We start from the raw sequence: 16,188 nt of genomic DNA on the forward strand, positions 1-16,188 counted from the left end.
TCTAGTGATAGAGAATAGTTTAGGTTTGTTTTAACGCCACCGGTGTATTCTGATAGTATGGATTACAGTTGTTATAAGCGTTTGAAAAATGCATGGCCAATGACTACGTGGGGGCCAACCACTGTATAGTTTACCCTACGGAAAAATTTATTTTATTACAGGAATATTATTGTTTTGGTTTTTATTGCCTTTCAGGAAAACCTTATACTTGAACAATTTTGGGCAATGGTGCTTTCTTTCTTGAATTTTTATGCAGAGTTGATTCTCATTACCTCTTGATTATACCAAATTTTCAAAAATGAGTCACATGTAGTTGAATCTTACGACATTGTACAAGATACTTCCGTATCTACTCTAATATTTTTCATGTAATCATGATTAGATGTCAGTCAGTCACATATCAGAAATTATTTTTGATATTTCATGTTCACATTTTTATGAAGGTAATATAGCTGGAAAGTGTTTTGAATTACAGGTCCAACATTGGAGGTAAATAATGTTTTAAGTTGTATTTGAGTATACAGTATTATTTTCTTTATTTTCACAGGAATATTGTTTAATCGTTACTGTTTTTTATTCTTTTTCAGGAAATGATTACACTTGAACAGTTTTGGTCAATGGTGCTTCCTTTCTTGATTATAGCAAATTTTCAAAAATGGAGTTCTGGCCTTGACGATTGACTTTGTCATTGATACATAAGCTTTGAATGTACCTAAGGTAATTGTACCCTTCACCGACCACTTAAGATTTTATTCAGTAACAGATTCACGAATAAGAAAACTAGATATTATTTTTTCTTCGTATCAATTTCAATAATTACCTTCAATATATTTATTTTAATCAATCACAAAGAAATATTGTTATTGTTAAATATACATTCTGAATAAAAGATTTAATAAGTATGTGCAATATTCATCAAATCGCTCCCTTCACCGACCGGCTTGCAAATATTCACAAATTACCGACCGATTTTGTCCCTATTACCAACCAGGATCACCTTAGTACTGACCATTTAAGCTATATCACCGACCTTCTATGGTGAATATTCAAAAACAAACATATTTGCTTGATAGAAAAAAAACACATTTGAATATGCTTATGAATGTATAATAAACTGATCTCTGATTGAAACAAAAAAAAATCTAATCAGGATAAAACTAGCAATAAAACAATGAAATTCAACTCGATTATGAAATAATGATAATATAAAAATTTCAGATACTTGAATGTTTTATTTCATTCATCTCTGGAATTGAAAAGATGCCCCGTTCATTAAAAGGTGTCGGAGGATAAATTTTACAAAAAATTTCATTTTCTGAATATGTCAATATATCCTCTTTCTCTGGCCATTTCCAATGCGGACCACTTTTTGCCATAGTCTTGATTTTCAAACCCGTTTCATCTGGACCGAGGCTCACTCCTGAAAAATACTCTCCTTCATATATAATTACAGCATATTCTCCTTTCGGAACATCTAATTTATTTTTCCTTGTGATTTCACTGGTATCAAGTTTTTCCTTTTCCGCTGGATTTTCCGTTTTTTTTGCTCAGGCTCGATATTGAATCTTCTTTTTTTTCTTATTTGCTGACGATGTCGTTGGGATTTCAATAGAGTCGAAGTTTTCTTTTTTTCTCGTGTTTTTTGCTTTTGTTTTGCTTGGGTTCGATAACAAATCCAGCTTTTTTTCTGTTGTCAAGTGTTTTCTTTTCTTTTTTCTTTTTTTTGGCTTCGATTTTTTGTTGATATTCTAAAAACTCTTCCGATGTGGCTACTGTCGGTGTAATTTTTTTCATTACTTTTTCCCAACAGGGCACCCACTCGCATCAACCCAGTTAGTCAGATTTTCATAAAATTAGTGAACAGCACTGAAATCCATGCTGGTTGTCGATCATCAAATGATTTGGCTTCAAGTGAGAATTCAGCCTCTCTAAATAGAAATATTCAAATATTTTTGAAAATATGGAGGGAATAGTTATGGGATGATGATTACTAACCAGTTGTTGGTCGGCCTTTTTTTAAAATCGGAACGACCCTGCTAGTCTTTAGGTAATCTGGTGAACTACCATTTGAGAATGAGAGGTTCACAAGATAGGTCAAAGGAGATATCATATAAGAGAAAACCATTTTCAGTAAAAATACTGGCATGTCATTAAAGCTAACAGATCTCTTATTTTTTTTATTAGTCAGTGGGCTAGGCTTGAAGACTGGCAGTGAACAAATCTAAAAAAATGAACTTCAAACGTTCAAGCTAGTCTTGAATATACCTACACAATAGATTGAATGACGCCCAACAGAAAACAACTACTATTGTACGAACTTTCCCGTCACACCATTATAAGTGGTGACTTATATAAAAGAGTAGTCCTTGAAAATGGCACATGTAAGTCATTTCGCTGCTTCCAATTGATAGTGTGTATTTGCTTATTAGTTTTTGAAGATTTTAAATTACTAAATACAGAAACACACACTTCAAATATATACAAACACGGCAAGGTTAAGATTTGATAAGTTTCAGATAAATCTTCACAACTAGAGATGTAAGAGACACCAGTGATACAAGGTATCAATTTTTCTGTGATATAAACACATAATTAAAACAAGTGGATGACCCCCATCTCAGTCGAGATTTGACATGTATATAATATAACATTATCAGCTGTTTCTTCATCACAAGTAATCTCATATTTCTGAAAAAAAGTCTAAATTCATTCATTGGTCTTCAGGTCAAGTTATTGACAATAGACAAGCCATATAATTGAGTATACTTAGATGCTAAGGTTGGTTAGGTCCGAAGTGAGTGGGTCTATTCGACCCTCCACCACAACCCGCAAGGGTTTATTGTGGCCAAACTAACCCAGCTTCTTAACGAAGTCGATTAGCTTATATGGTGAGTGATCTTTCAGTTCAGATGGTAAGGTTATGGCTCTGCCGAACTCTAAAGACCTGATTCGGTCCCCAGCGGGGCAAGCACAAAGTATATGCTTTGTTAGTAAGGTAGTCGGATAGCCAAGTTGCAAGATTTCCACCGTGATACCCACGACAATCTTTCCATTCTGATTCTGCGTACGCCACAGCTCTCGCTCCCGAATTAAATTTACAGGGTGTTCAATTAGAGTTGTAAACTCGACATCAATCTCCTCTGTAGACTCGCCCCTGAACTAAATTTACAGGGAGGCCCGTTGGAGTCGTAAACTCGACATCCATCTCCTCTGTAGACTAGCTCTTGAACTATATTTACAGGGAGGCCCATTGTATGGACTCGGTCCATCATGACAGAGCCCCGCATTACCATGACAAGTTGATGCTACGACGAGAGGGCGCTCGGTATCCAGATGCTGGGTTAAGTCGAATGATAAACCAACTCCAAATTTTGAATAATTAAGTTATTGGGGTTGTGTGGTTGACGCAGTCGAGAGTCCTGCTTAGATTACAGAATATCCCAACAGGGCACCCACCCGCACCAACCCAGTTAGTCAGATTTTCATAAAATTAGTGAACAGCACTGAAATCCATGCTGGTTGTCGATCATCAAATGATTTGGCTTCAAGTGAGAAGTCAGCCTCTTTAAATAGTTATGGGATGATAATTACTAACCAGTTGTTGGTCGGCCTTTTTTTAAAATCGTAACGACCTTGCCAGTCTTTAGGTAATCTGGTGAATTACAATTTGAAAATGAGAGGTTCACAAGATAGATCAAAGGAGATATCATATAAGAGAGAACCATTTTCAGTAAAAATACTGGCATGTCATCAAAGCCAACATATCTCTTATTTTTTGAGTAGTCACTGGGCTAGGCTTGAAGACTGGCAGCAAACAATCTAAAGAAATGAACTTCAAAAGATCAAGCTAGTCTCGAATATACCTAGGTTGAATGGACTGACGCCTATCAGAAAACAACCACTCCTCTGGCTAATACCACGAAGGACGTTGGATTATATCCGACAGGCTTCAGTGTAGGATTCTTCACAGAAAATTTCCTGCATATACAATTGGCAATACAACTGAAAGAGGCGACCTTCAATTTTACCAAGTGTGCCCGTTCCAAAATTGATGGTCACTCTTTCAGTTGTATCGCAGGAAATTTTCTGTGAAGATACTGATACCGAAAGTTTCGTTAAAATGATGAATTGATGGAGAGGTAGAAATTTTTGATCAAAGTTGTATTGTACATTATATTACAGAGCTACATTTCTTACATATCACATATAATTTAAAGCGATCAATGTGACAACTGGTGCTGCCTCATGTGATCCTTCCTAGTAAATCCTTTTCCACATTTGTCACAAAGGTGAGGTTTGACGTCCGTATGGTGGAACATATGCCGCTTTAGATCGGTTTTATAATTGTATTGTTTAGGACAAACCTCACATTTGTATGGTTTGTCTGAATTATGTCGTCCGGAATGCTGTTGTAGTAATTCGTAAGTAACAAACTTCTTGCCACATATCCTACATTTGAACGGTCTGTACTCACCATGAATTATATTCATATGTTGTCGTAGATAACTCGCTTTCGTGAAACATTTACCGCACGGTTCGCATTTATAATCACAAGTGTCAACTTCGCAGGAAGGAATATCGCCTTTATCACCCATCTTTTGTACAGGGTTCCATACGACACGGAAAGCTGTCTCACCATCTCGAACAAGCGAAAATTGATACGCATCAATATTTTTCCCTACATTAGCATTGTGTCGAGCTTCTTCTCGAACAAGCGAAAGATGATTTGCATCAATATTTTCCCCGTTAATAATATTGTTTTGCCTGGCCTCCATTTGTGTCCAAAAGTTTAGTTGAAATGATAAATTCTCAACTTCTAAGAATAAATTCTTTTAAATTCACAATTATTCGATAAACCAATCAGCACTAGTTCAAAACGTACACTGATTCATTTCATGATATCCGGTAATTTTATAGTACCTTCAGGTAATCGGCCGTCCGGCATTTAGCCTTCCGTTAGGTACCAGGATGTTGATGGGGACGAATACGAGTCCCGCTCGAACAATGAACATTTATTCGTACGAAACCGATTCTGAGCAATCTTTATTATGCAATAAACAGTTTAAGTAACTTTAAAATATTAATTGATGCCTGAGCAGAAATATCAATTTTCAAAAAAAAAACTGTAGAGAATTATTCAAAACGATTAAAAAAAATATTGAAATAACCGGAGTAACAAAAGGAGAGGTAGCAATTACTGAATCCATATTATTATCTATTGGAAAAAACAAAGTTGAACATAAAGTTTATATACACGATTTCGATATCGATTTTGACGGAATTTTAGTAGTAGTAGATATAAAAGATCAACAATTAAATTATGGTACAATTCCGTTGTGAAAAGCAACAAAAAAGATTGAAGACCAAAAACCAGAAGTGAAACAAAGTTAGAATGAAGTCACTCTTAACCCTGAAACATCATATACTGAAATAAATGATATTTTTGGTAAGTGCTTCTTTGAAAGTAAATACGACTATTATGAATATTCAGATGACAGACGAAATTCCCATTTACAACATGAAAATCGAACGGAGAGTAGAAAAATATTCAAATTAAATTCAAAACTACGAAACACAGAAGCTATTTTGTTAGCTATTGAAAAAGACAAAGTTAGACTTCCAAATGCTCTTGTAAGAATAAATGAAAAAGGAAAATGTTCACCATGAACCGTGAATGGAAACGCAATTGAAAAATCTATTGACTTCCCAGACTTAAAATTTGAAAAATTTAATGAAATACAAAATGATTTTCCTGATTTTCCATATTGCTGAGATTTTGTATGAATCAAAATGGCGGGAAAACAATGAGGCGTTCATATCCAGGAATTTGATTCTATGTGTTCGGACTGGTCAGAAAAATTTCTCAATCATGAATAATGGCGAATGAAAGTCTGAAAGACTGGGCAGCACGGTTACGCAGTTTAGTGGCTGCGACAGTATTCTGCGACTTTTCTAAAGCCTTTAATTGCGTTGATCACAGAGTGCTGTTGAAAAAATTATTCCTTTATAGAATCAAAAGAACAATCATTAATTGGTTCCGATAATATCTTTCAGATAGAATTCAAATGGTGAAGTTGCAGAACATAAATTATAGTCTTTCGAAAATCACCTGTGGAGTCCTCCGAAGATCAGTGCTCGGTCCCATTTTGTTCATTATCTATGTGAATGACATATCTAATATCGACATACAAGAAAAGTTTACAATGTTTGCAGACGATACAACTTTACTTTGGCATGGAAATAATACAGACTCTCTGAGAAATATAATTGAAACTGATTTAGAGAAAGTTAAATCTTGGTGTGCTTCAAATTCTTTATATTTCAATGTGAATAATACTAACATAATTTCGATTTAATTTGTTTCAGGAAAGCTAAGTCTCCAGAAGCATGTCATCGAAAATAACACGTGCACCAAATACTTGGCATTGTGGATTGATAATACTCTGAAGTTTGACGAACATGTAAAATATCCCAACAAAAAACTTGCTTCTGGCTGCTACGCTATCAAGGTCATCACCAAGGAGTTGGGAATAGTAGCAGGAACAACATCTTACTTTTCATGAATCGAGTTTCATCTGATGTATGGTATCGCTTTCTGAGGTTTATATAGCAAGCAGTTGATGCAATCAGTGTCTGTTCTACATAAAAGGGCGATAAGATATATATGTAGAGCCAAGCGTTTGGACCACTGTAGACTACTCTTCATGAAGAGTAGAATACTAACAATCTACTGCATCTTCATTCTAGAAACAGTATGTCTAATTCAAATGAGAAAAAATACTTTTCCTTCCGAAAGAATATATAAACCCGACAAAATGCCAATATATCTCTGCCAAAGCCAACTTCAACAAAAAAATTCCATAATATTTGAAATTCGGAAGATATTCAATCATTTACCATTTGAAATGAAAAGTATAATAGAGTCAAATACATTTCGAAAACGTGTGAAGGAACTTGGAAGAATATCTCGAAGACAGATTTTGAGTACCTGAATCCTTGAAGACGAACCGAGTGATTTATTTATTGCATCTACATATGTATCGGTTATGACGAAGGCGCAGTAAAAGACCGACTTTAGGGAGAGAATGCAGGAGTCAAGTTATCGAAAGTGATTCAGATTGCATCCTCCAAATCAGCCAAGCCACCTTTCTTTCAGCTGAAGTTAAGCAAGAACCGGGGATCCATTTCGCCGACGCAAATTCACCTGCCACAACCGTCAACTATCGACGTCACGAAGCAGCTGTTCCAGAAGAAACAACGGTAGAGTAAAAACCAAACCCAATGTTCAGGTAAATTTAACAAAGGGACAATATCAATTAGACTGAAATCAGGTATGGAGGTAGGTTCGAATTTTTTTAAAGCACAACCTTTACCATTTTCGATGAAAGAGAAGGTGTTTTTTTTGGATTACATCCTTATGACGGGAAAAACCAAAAGCGAACAACGTTTTCGTTTAGAAACAATGCTTTGACGTTAACAAAAGGCAGGAATTAAATTTCTTTAAATAAATGTAATTTTTTTCAATCCTAAATATCTTATCTTGGAAGTTACATCGTAAAGAAGGTTTGCATGCTTCTGATTCTGAAACTTTCGCTATTATTAATGCACCGATTCTCGATGTAACTTCATTTCAATCTTTTTTAGGTTTAGTGAACTACTATGGCAAAATTATAAAACATCTTTCCATTTTGTTACAACCTCTTTACAATTTACTGAGATATTTTGGGATCATGTTTTGCACGATTTGGTTTACCCCTGCAAATTGTTACAGACAATGGTACTTCTTTCTGTTCTAACGAATTCGGAACATTTTTGAAAAATAATAATATCTTGCATATCACTTCTACACCTTTTCACCCATTATCTAATAAAGCGACGAAAACGCGGTACAAACCGCCAAGAATGCGTTGAAAAATGCATTGGGAAAAAATTAAAATAGTAATTTCAATTTGAGTTTGAATAATATTTCATTTGATTATCGTTCCACACTGCACTCAACCACCAAGATAAATCCAGCAAAATTAATGTTCAATAGAAATTTGCGTACACGTTTCGATAATCTTATAGCAGGTAAAAAAACGAATTTGAAAAATCACGTTACAGTAGTTCAAGAGAAACAAAAAATGTATTCCAGAGGTAAGAGATGTTCAGTTTTTGAACCAGGTGAACATGTGACCGTTCGTGATTACAGGAAGAAAGGTGTCGTTGAATGGATCAGAGTAATCGTAGTAAAAAATAGCAAATGTTATTTACGTAGTAAAAATTCCAGAATTGGGTAACATTGAGTGGAAAAGACAATTGAACCAGATTAAAAAGTTTCATGTTTTATTCATATCATATCAAAATATCTAGACAAAATTGAATTACAAGCTTTTCAAGCAGATTCAAGAGTAGTCTTCACTTTGAAAATGCCATTAGTATTACCCGAATTACATACTGTTTATAGATTGTACCCTATTCTAATTTTGGACAATCGAACAGGGATATATCATATTTTATCTACAAATAAGAAATTCATAGCAAAATATGATGATACAATGCTGTATTTGAAAATCTAGGTTTATGTAAAAACTTGAATTATAAACTTGATATATGCGAAAATATAATTTCGTATCGAATTGAAGTAACGCAATGCGTGGAGCTCAAATTTCAAGACCACTTTCAGAACTTCCTAGAATGTGTTCAATTTCACTTTTATTTGCAGAAGATTATAAAGTCTATAAAATTTATAGTAATACTTGGCTACTTGCATTATCAGGCCTCTCAGCTGTAACGATAAATTGTTTAAAACTTTAGGTTGCAAAACGAGTTATGAAAACCAATTCACTCTTGAAACTCCAAGCTAACTGTAATGCTTTTATTGGAAACACAAAAGTTTTCTGAAAAATGCTTGTGAAAGAACAAAATGTAACTTATGAAAGTCATCCAATTTTATTATCATATCAATGTTGGAAAAATATACTACCAGAAAAAGAAAGCTTACCACATTTGAAACCTTTAAAATTGAGCAAATTGAATGTAGACAATCTGAATATTGTTCAACACAAATTAGATCAATACTCAGATCACTTAGATGAAATTATAAATGAACCATTCGTAAACCGACATGTTTATAAATGAAGAAGAAGGCATTCTATGTAATTTGGTATAATGACATCAAGGAATGATGACCAACCTCCGCTACCTAAAAGAACATTTGCATTTTTTCCAAAATTACTCTCAGCTCCAGGAAGAAGACCTAGTATCCTCCTAGAGGAACCCACTGAGGAATAAATGGAACTAAACTCCAATAAAACATCTGCTTGATTGAAAGTTGCAGCACCGCATCAACTTTCTTTTCAAAGGGGAATTTGTTACATAAGAAAAATCAATGCCCCCTTTTTCTATGGATTGCACTATAATAACAAAGTATTGCATCAGCCATTGCGCAGTTACCCAGGAAATGTATCAGCATATTCAGCACAATTTCGAAGTTTTTCTAGAGAAATACAAGAAACGCACATCTACATCAGCAGTTCCTGATCTTATAAATATGGGAGAACATTCTTGACTAATTTCGCGACTATTTATCTTCGTCGAATCTTGAATCACATTTGTAAATCTCTTTATTGTATTCAAATTTTTGTTTGATGAAGTAATTTAAAAAAATATAAATTCAGTGAAAACCACATAACATACATATTTTCGATTTCTAAGATCACGAAAGAAGCTAAAAAACCTGCTTACAAGTATTGTATAGTACAGAAGCGATAGTGTAAGATAAGAAGGGATAATGTATCTCCAAATCGTGTTTATGTTGTGAAAATCATTTTCTCCAGTTACTAAGCAATCTAACCTAACCTACTTTATAAAAGTTTATTGATGATTTATGTCAGAATGAGAAAGGTAAAACAAATTATAATGAATATAACATAAAAAACTGCGAAGAGAAAAATGAAATCTACGGTTGAACAATAGAGTTGCGCCTCATATATTTTTGTGTTGAAAACGTAATATGTCACTACCAGTTGAAAGAATGAAGCCCTTTCAGAGTTTGTTATCAAAAGTAGTAATGTTTTAGCACTAATGACGGAGTAAAACTATTTAAGTAGATAGCAGCATTAAAAATACATGTTAAACAGGTAATGAATAGGTTGAGAGAGTTTCATATGATACTTTCTAATGTATGTGTTAATAAAGAAATAATATATATTTTCATTTGTTTTATTGAAGCTCATACGTAATTTTCATAGCTGAAGTCAGCCAAAATTAGAAATAAAAATCAAATCAAAATCACTGAATTACTCATCAATTTATATATAATTCACGAAATATGGCTTTATTCCAGAAAGTGTTGCATTATTATTGCAACAAATTTTCACATAGTAGCCTATCATAATTCATTTCTAATATGGTTAATTATTTTCATGTTTCGAAATCAGTACCAGCAACACACATAACAGAGCTGTTCAGGTGTTCTAGAAATGTTCTAAACTTTTATAAACTTTAGGCAAGTACTAGTTCATGATTTTGATTTCTTCTAATAACACTCGAAGCTAGTTATTGATGGATATTCACTACACTGGTGTAGCCAAGCTAAAAAAGCTATAGCTTTCTGTTGGTAACAATGAAGCAATTTGATGTTGGTAGTGGGTGACTTTCCTATTCTGCCGAATGTCATTCTATGAAACATAAGATTAATGAAGTTGTAATGAATTTGAGTAGAATGTTGTGCGAAAGATTACGATACATAATTATGATTTTGAAAAAACCGATCCAAGTTTTATTCGAGCCATCATCCGTTTAAGTCTAAAATCCTTAACAGATCATTGGTCCAGGACCTTTCTAGAAGTGATAGGTTGGAATATTTTATAAAACTGGTAGAAGAAATTGTTGAAAACAGTCATGGATCAGGAAGCAGGATCTACGATCAAATTTTCAAACTCAGATCATTCTGAAATCTAAAGGACTTCATGAAATAGCCGCAGCCTAACTCCAAAACCCCAGAATGATTATGCTGAGTGGGAAAGGAAAGATGCTAAAGCTCAAGAAATCTTTTTACCACTTTTTTTGTGAAGTGGTAAAAAACATAGAAAATTTCATTTTTCTGTTCATAAAAAGTAAAAGATTCCAAGTCAAGTTTCGATTGTTAGTATCCACAATCGTCTTCGGGTAATTACTGACTGAGATCTGATTATTTAGAGATCATTATAGTGCTTTCACGTATCCCCTCTATACACTTCATCGTTTTTAGCGGGAGTTGGTCGTGTTCCGCTTAATTATAGGTTTCCATATGTTGCATATCTCTACGAATTTTCTCCTAAACCAGTGTTCCTCTTTGTGGATGATTTCAGCTTGAGACCACTTGATGTTATGTTGATGAGCCCAAATATGCTCTGCTATTTCTAATTCTGATTTGCTGGTTTCTCCTCGCTGTGTGTTTTTCTTGTGATCGGCAATGTGAACTTTCAATGGCTTCTGAGTTTCACTGATGTGTGATTCTCCGCACTCGCAGGGTATCCGGTAAATGCATTTCTTGGATCCGCAGTCGGTGTTTGGTGGCCTGGTTTTCGTGGGGCTGCTACGGATAGTGTTCCCAGATCTGAAGCAGGTTCTGATGTTATACTTGGATCTTATCCTTTCCGATCTTATCCTTTCCGACAAGCCTCTGATGTAGGGAAGTACAAGTACTGGTTGTGGCAGCGTATCTTCCTTGCGAGGTTCTTGCTGTCTTCTAGCCAAAAAATGTTCCACCATCACTCTGGATTAACCATTCCGTTGATGGTCATTTTTGATGATGCCTAGTTCCTTTTCGATACCTTTCTTTGTATTACAGAGTCCGAAAGCACAGTCTACTAGAGTCTTGATGATTCCTATCTTAGTCGATTGATGGTGGTTGAATTCTTGGTTCAGATACTATCACGTGTGATAAAATTCAAAACTAATAATATAGAATTTATAAAAGAAATTTTTGTAACGGTCGTATTGTTGGTAATTAACATAGATTGAAGTTCAATAAAAGTGAATCTACACTGTGTCCGTAAAGTATGGAACAAATTCATTTTTAGCTAAATAGGTCATTTTAAGAAATACTCCATAAACACGTCGATTTTTGATGTTAATTTACCGTATTTTAAAATAATCTAATATACAGGGTGAATTACGTTCGAGTAATGACGTCACCGTCATTTTTTTAAATGGAACACCCCCATTTTGTCTCAATTTTCGGATTACTCTAGCTGAGCTGATTCCAAAAATGTATCACATGTTGATTCCAATTGGTACAGGGTGGACAAAAATACAGTAGTTTTGTGTGCTAATAAAGTAACGCGTAACATTCTTTATTAGGTAAATTAACAATATTATCAAAAATACTTATTGTCTAGCGGACAGAATATGCTGGAATACATGACTTTATATTAAATGTTCGAACTGCAGCCCTTGCTGTATTTGACAGTAACCCAAACGGTGTACAAATTCTTGTTGAACCTTGTGTATGGTTTCTTGCGTAATATTGTTTATTTCTGTTCGAATTTTCACTTGTACATCTTCAATATTTGCTGGTTTCGTTTTATAAATAACATTCTTCAGATGACCCCACAGAAAAAAATCCAAAGGATTTAAATCTGGTGACCTCGCTGGCCATTAAGTGGGTCCACGTCTACCAATCCACCTGTTCGGAAAAATTTCATCTACGAACCTTCTAACATCTACAGCATAATGTGGAGGTGCACCATCCTATTGAAACCATAAACTTTCATCAAAACCTCCAGGATTACGTCTGCTGGGAAATAAATTACGTGAAGTAGGTACGAGATACCCCCTTAAAAACTCAAGGTACTTTGCCCCGTTTAAATTACCTTCGATAAAGTAGGGTCCAATAATTCGATTTCGTACAATTCCAGCACATACATTTACCTTTTGAGGGTATTGTGTATGATGCTCACGCATCCAGTGGGGGTTTTCTTTTGCCCAGTATCTACAATTCTGACGGTTAACCTCACCATTCAACGTGAAAGTGGACTCATCAGAAAAAATAATGTTTTGTATCAAGAGAGGGTCTCAGTGACATTTATCCATCATTTCTTCTCAAAATTGGAGTCGTCTATCGGGATCATCTTCGTTTAATTCTTGCACAAGTTTGATTTTATAAGGATGCCATTTTTCAAGCTTCAGTAGTTTGTGTACCGTTGTTTTGCCAACACCAATTTCGCGACTAACTTTACGAACAGAAGTGTGCGCATCTTCTTCAAAACTCAGTAAAGCATCTAATGCTGTATCAGCATTTGCAGGGGGACGACCTGATTTGCGTACATTTGCAACCGTACCAGTTTCTCGAAATTTCGTTTCCAGCTTACTGACTGTTGAACGCGTTATAGATCTTTCTGGATATTTATCATTAAACAAATTGCCACTTCCATCTGAGTTCGCGATCTGTCTCCATACCCAATCATCATAAGTATTTCAATTCTTTGTTTTACACTTAACTCCATTTCTACTTCCAATTAAATCTAAGCAATCATTCGAATATTCACGAATAGCAAAAATATTGTAGTACTAAACTGTCACTGAACATCAATAAATTACTAAACAAATAATGATATTTCACAAAAAACTAGACGAATATGTTTTTTATAAATGTAGATAAGAAATTATTTCTTTCATATTCTGTCTGCTAGACCACAAGTACCAAACATGTTTGGAAACAGCTCATTTTTATTACCTACTCTAAACATGTAGCAAACTATGGGGTGTTACATTTTAACCAATTGCCGCTAGACAATAAGTATTTTTGATAATATTGTTGATTTACCTAATAAAGAATGTTACGCGTTACTTTATTAGCACACACACAACTACTGTATTTTTGTCCACCCTGTACCAATTGGAATCAACATGTGATACATTTTTGGAATCAGCTCAGCTAGAGTAATCCGAAAATTGAGACAAAATGGGGGTGTTCCATTTAAAAAAAATGACGGTGACGTCGTTACTCGAACGTAATTCACCCTGTATATTAGATTATTATTTTAAAATACGGTAAATTCACATCAAAAATCGACGTGTTTCAGGATTATTTCTTAAAATGACCTGTTTAACTAAAAATAAATTTGTTCCATACTTTACGGACACAGTGTATAGCTTCAGAAATAGGAATACTTATCCATGTCGACTTGTGTGGACCTTTTGAGACAGAATATATAGAAGGAGAAAGGTATTTTTTGCTGTTATAAAATGATTTCTCAAACTATAGAACAGTACATTTCTTGAAAAACATGTCAGAAACAAAACAAAAATTGAGAGATTTTTGAAATTAATCAAACTGGCTTTGAAGTTGAAACTTTGAGAACAGACAATGGCCTGGAATTCGCCAACCGAGAGTTGGATGATATTTTGAGGAAACATGGAATCAGACATGAAAAATCTTGTGTCTATCCCCCACCTATCCCCCCCCCACGCTCAAGATTTTTGTGCAAGGTGGTCTTATGAGGTACCCCGTTCTTGAGGAGACGACTCAGTCGGTTCCTGGCTGCACCACCAAACCTTTTTTTAAGGTACAGTTGTTGGATAAGGAGTTGGGGATTTGAGGAGCTCTCGCTTCTCAACTAAATTTATAGTTAGGTTAGTTGGAGTCGTACACTCGACATCCATCTCCTCTGTAGACTCGCTCCTGAACTAAATTTATAGGGAGGTTCGTTGGAGTCGTAAACTCGACATCCATTTCCTCTGTAGACTCGCTCCTGAATTAAATTTATAGGGAGGTTCGTTGGAGTCGTAAACTCTACATCCATCTCCTCTGAACTAAACTCACAGACAGGTCAGGTGGAGTCGTAAATTCGACATCCATCTCCTATGTATACTCGCTCCTGAAATAAATTCATAGGGAGGTTCGTTGGAGTCGTAAACTCGACATCCATCTCCTCTGTAGACTCGCTCCTGAATTAAATTCACAGAGAGGTCAAGTGGAGTCGTAAATTCGACATCCATCTCCTCTGTATAGTCGCTCCTGAACTAAATTTACAAGGACGTCAGTTGTAGTCGTAAACTCGCTATCCAGGCTCCTCTCGGCACGGATTCACACACCTTAGGATTAAGCCATCGTTGGGATACCATTCAGATACATAAATCAGCTCAATGAAACAAGATATATGAGTATACTCTTTGATGTGTACCTTTCATTCACCACCCACATAAACACATTCATCAGTAAAGTCCTCAAACTTCAAATTTTGTCTTCAGCAATTTTAAGGATCTTATAATGAATGCCATCAGAATTCTTCACCTAGCCTATATAAGATCTCATCATGAAGTACATATAAATAATGATGAAGCAGTGCAAGATAGCAGTTGGATCAACAATTTCCAGTGTTCAGTGACAGCATTTATCCACGAGAATTGATAAATATTTATCGAATCATATCCATGTTCACAAAGTTAAAATGATTTTCATAATAATTTCAATCACTTACGAAACAATTTTAGAATGAAAAGAGGGTTAGGCAATTCACACGAAAGGTTTATGATTAATATTCATTTCTTCATAATACACATTGTACTCTCCTATTCAACTCCTTTTTGTACCTATCACACATAATCGTAATATCCTGAATTTGGAAACGTTACTTAAAAAAAATTAAGATCAGTAACTTTTTCTAATTTGATTGACATATTTGAAAATCTGAGGTTCCAGATTTTTCCATACTGCCCCTCCTAATGTTAGATACATTGTAAATGTGACCAAACCACAATTAGATAGTCGGTTGTTGTTACCATTTACTATGCTAATTTTGTGTGAGTGTTACTTTGAAAAACATCAGTGAGTCAAACTTTATGTATAACTTTTATTAGTGCTTTACGTAGCGAAACTCTCGCTTGCTAGCCCTCTGTAGTTTAACAGTCGATTGGGGACGACTTCCCCGGTCCCCCTGGGAGCAATTTCTCAGACAAAAACATGGCAGCAGACAATTCAAACTTTATATTGAATCATCTTCTATCTCCTTCCTCACAAACATTCATAAAATCCTTACATCAACTATCTTCTACGCAGTCCCAGGCAATAGGAAAATTATATTAAAAACTCAGTATTCTATCGGGACAATTCAAACATGATCAAGCTATGCTTGCACAAATCAATGAATTGCACCTAAAGTAACAAAGAAAAATTACCTACACCAATACTGATTTTGGACATTTCTTGGTTATGATTGA

Source organism: Leptinotarsa decemlineata, unplaced genomic scaffold (genome assembly GCF_025532065.1).
Source record: "Leptinotarsa decemlineata unplaced genomic scaffold, Ldec_3_MD MMD2_tig00026347_RagTag_RagTag, whole genome shotgun sequence".
Classification (NCBI taxonomy): Eukaryota; Metazoa; Arthropoda; class Insecta; order Coleoptera; family Chrysomelidae; genus Leptinotarsa; species Leptinotarsa decemlineata.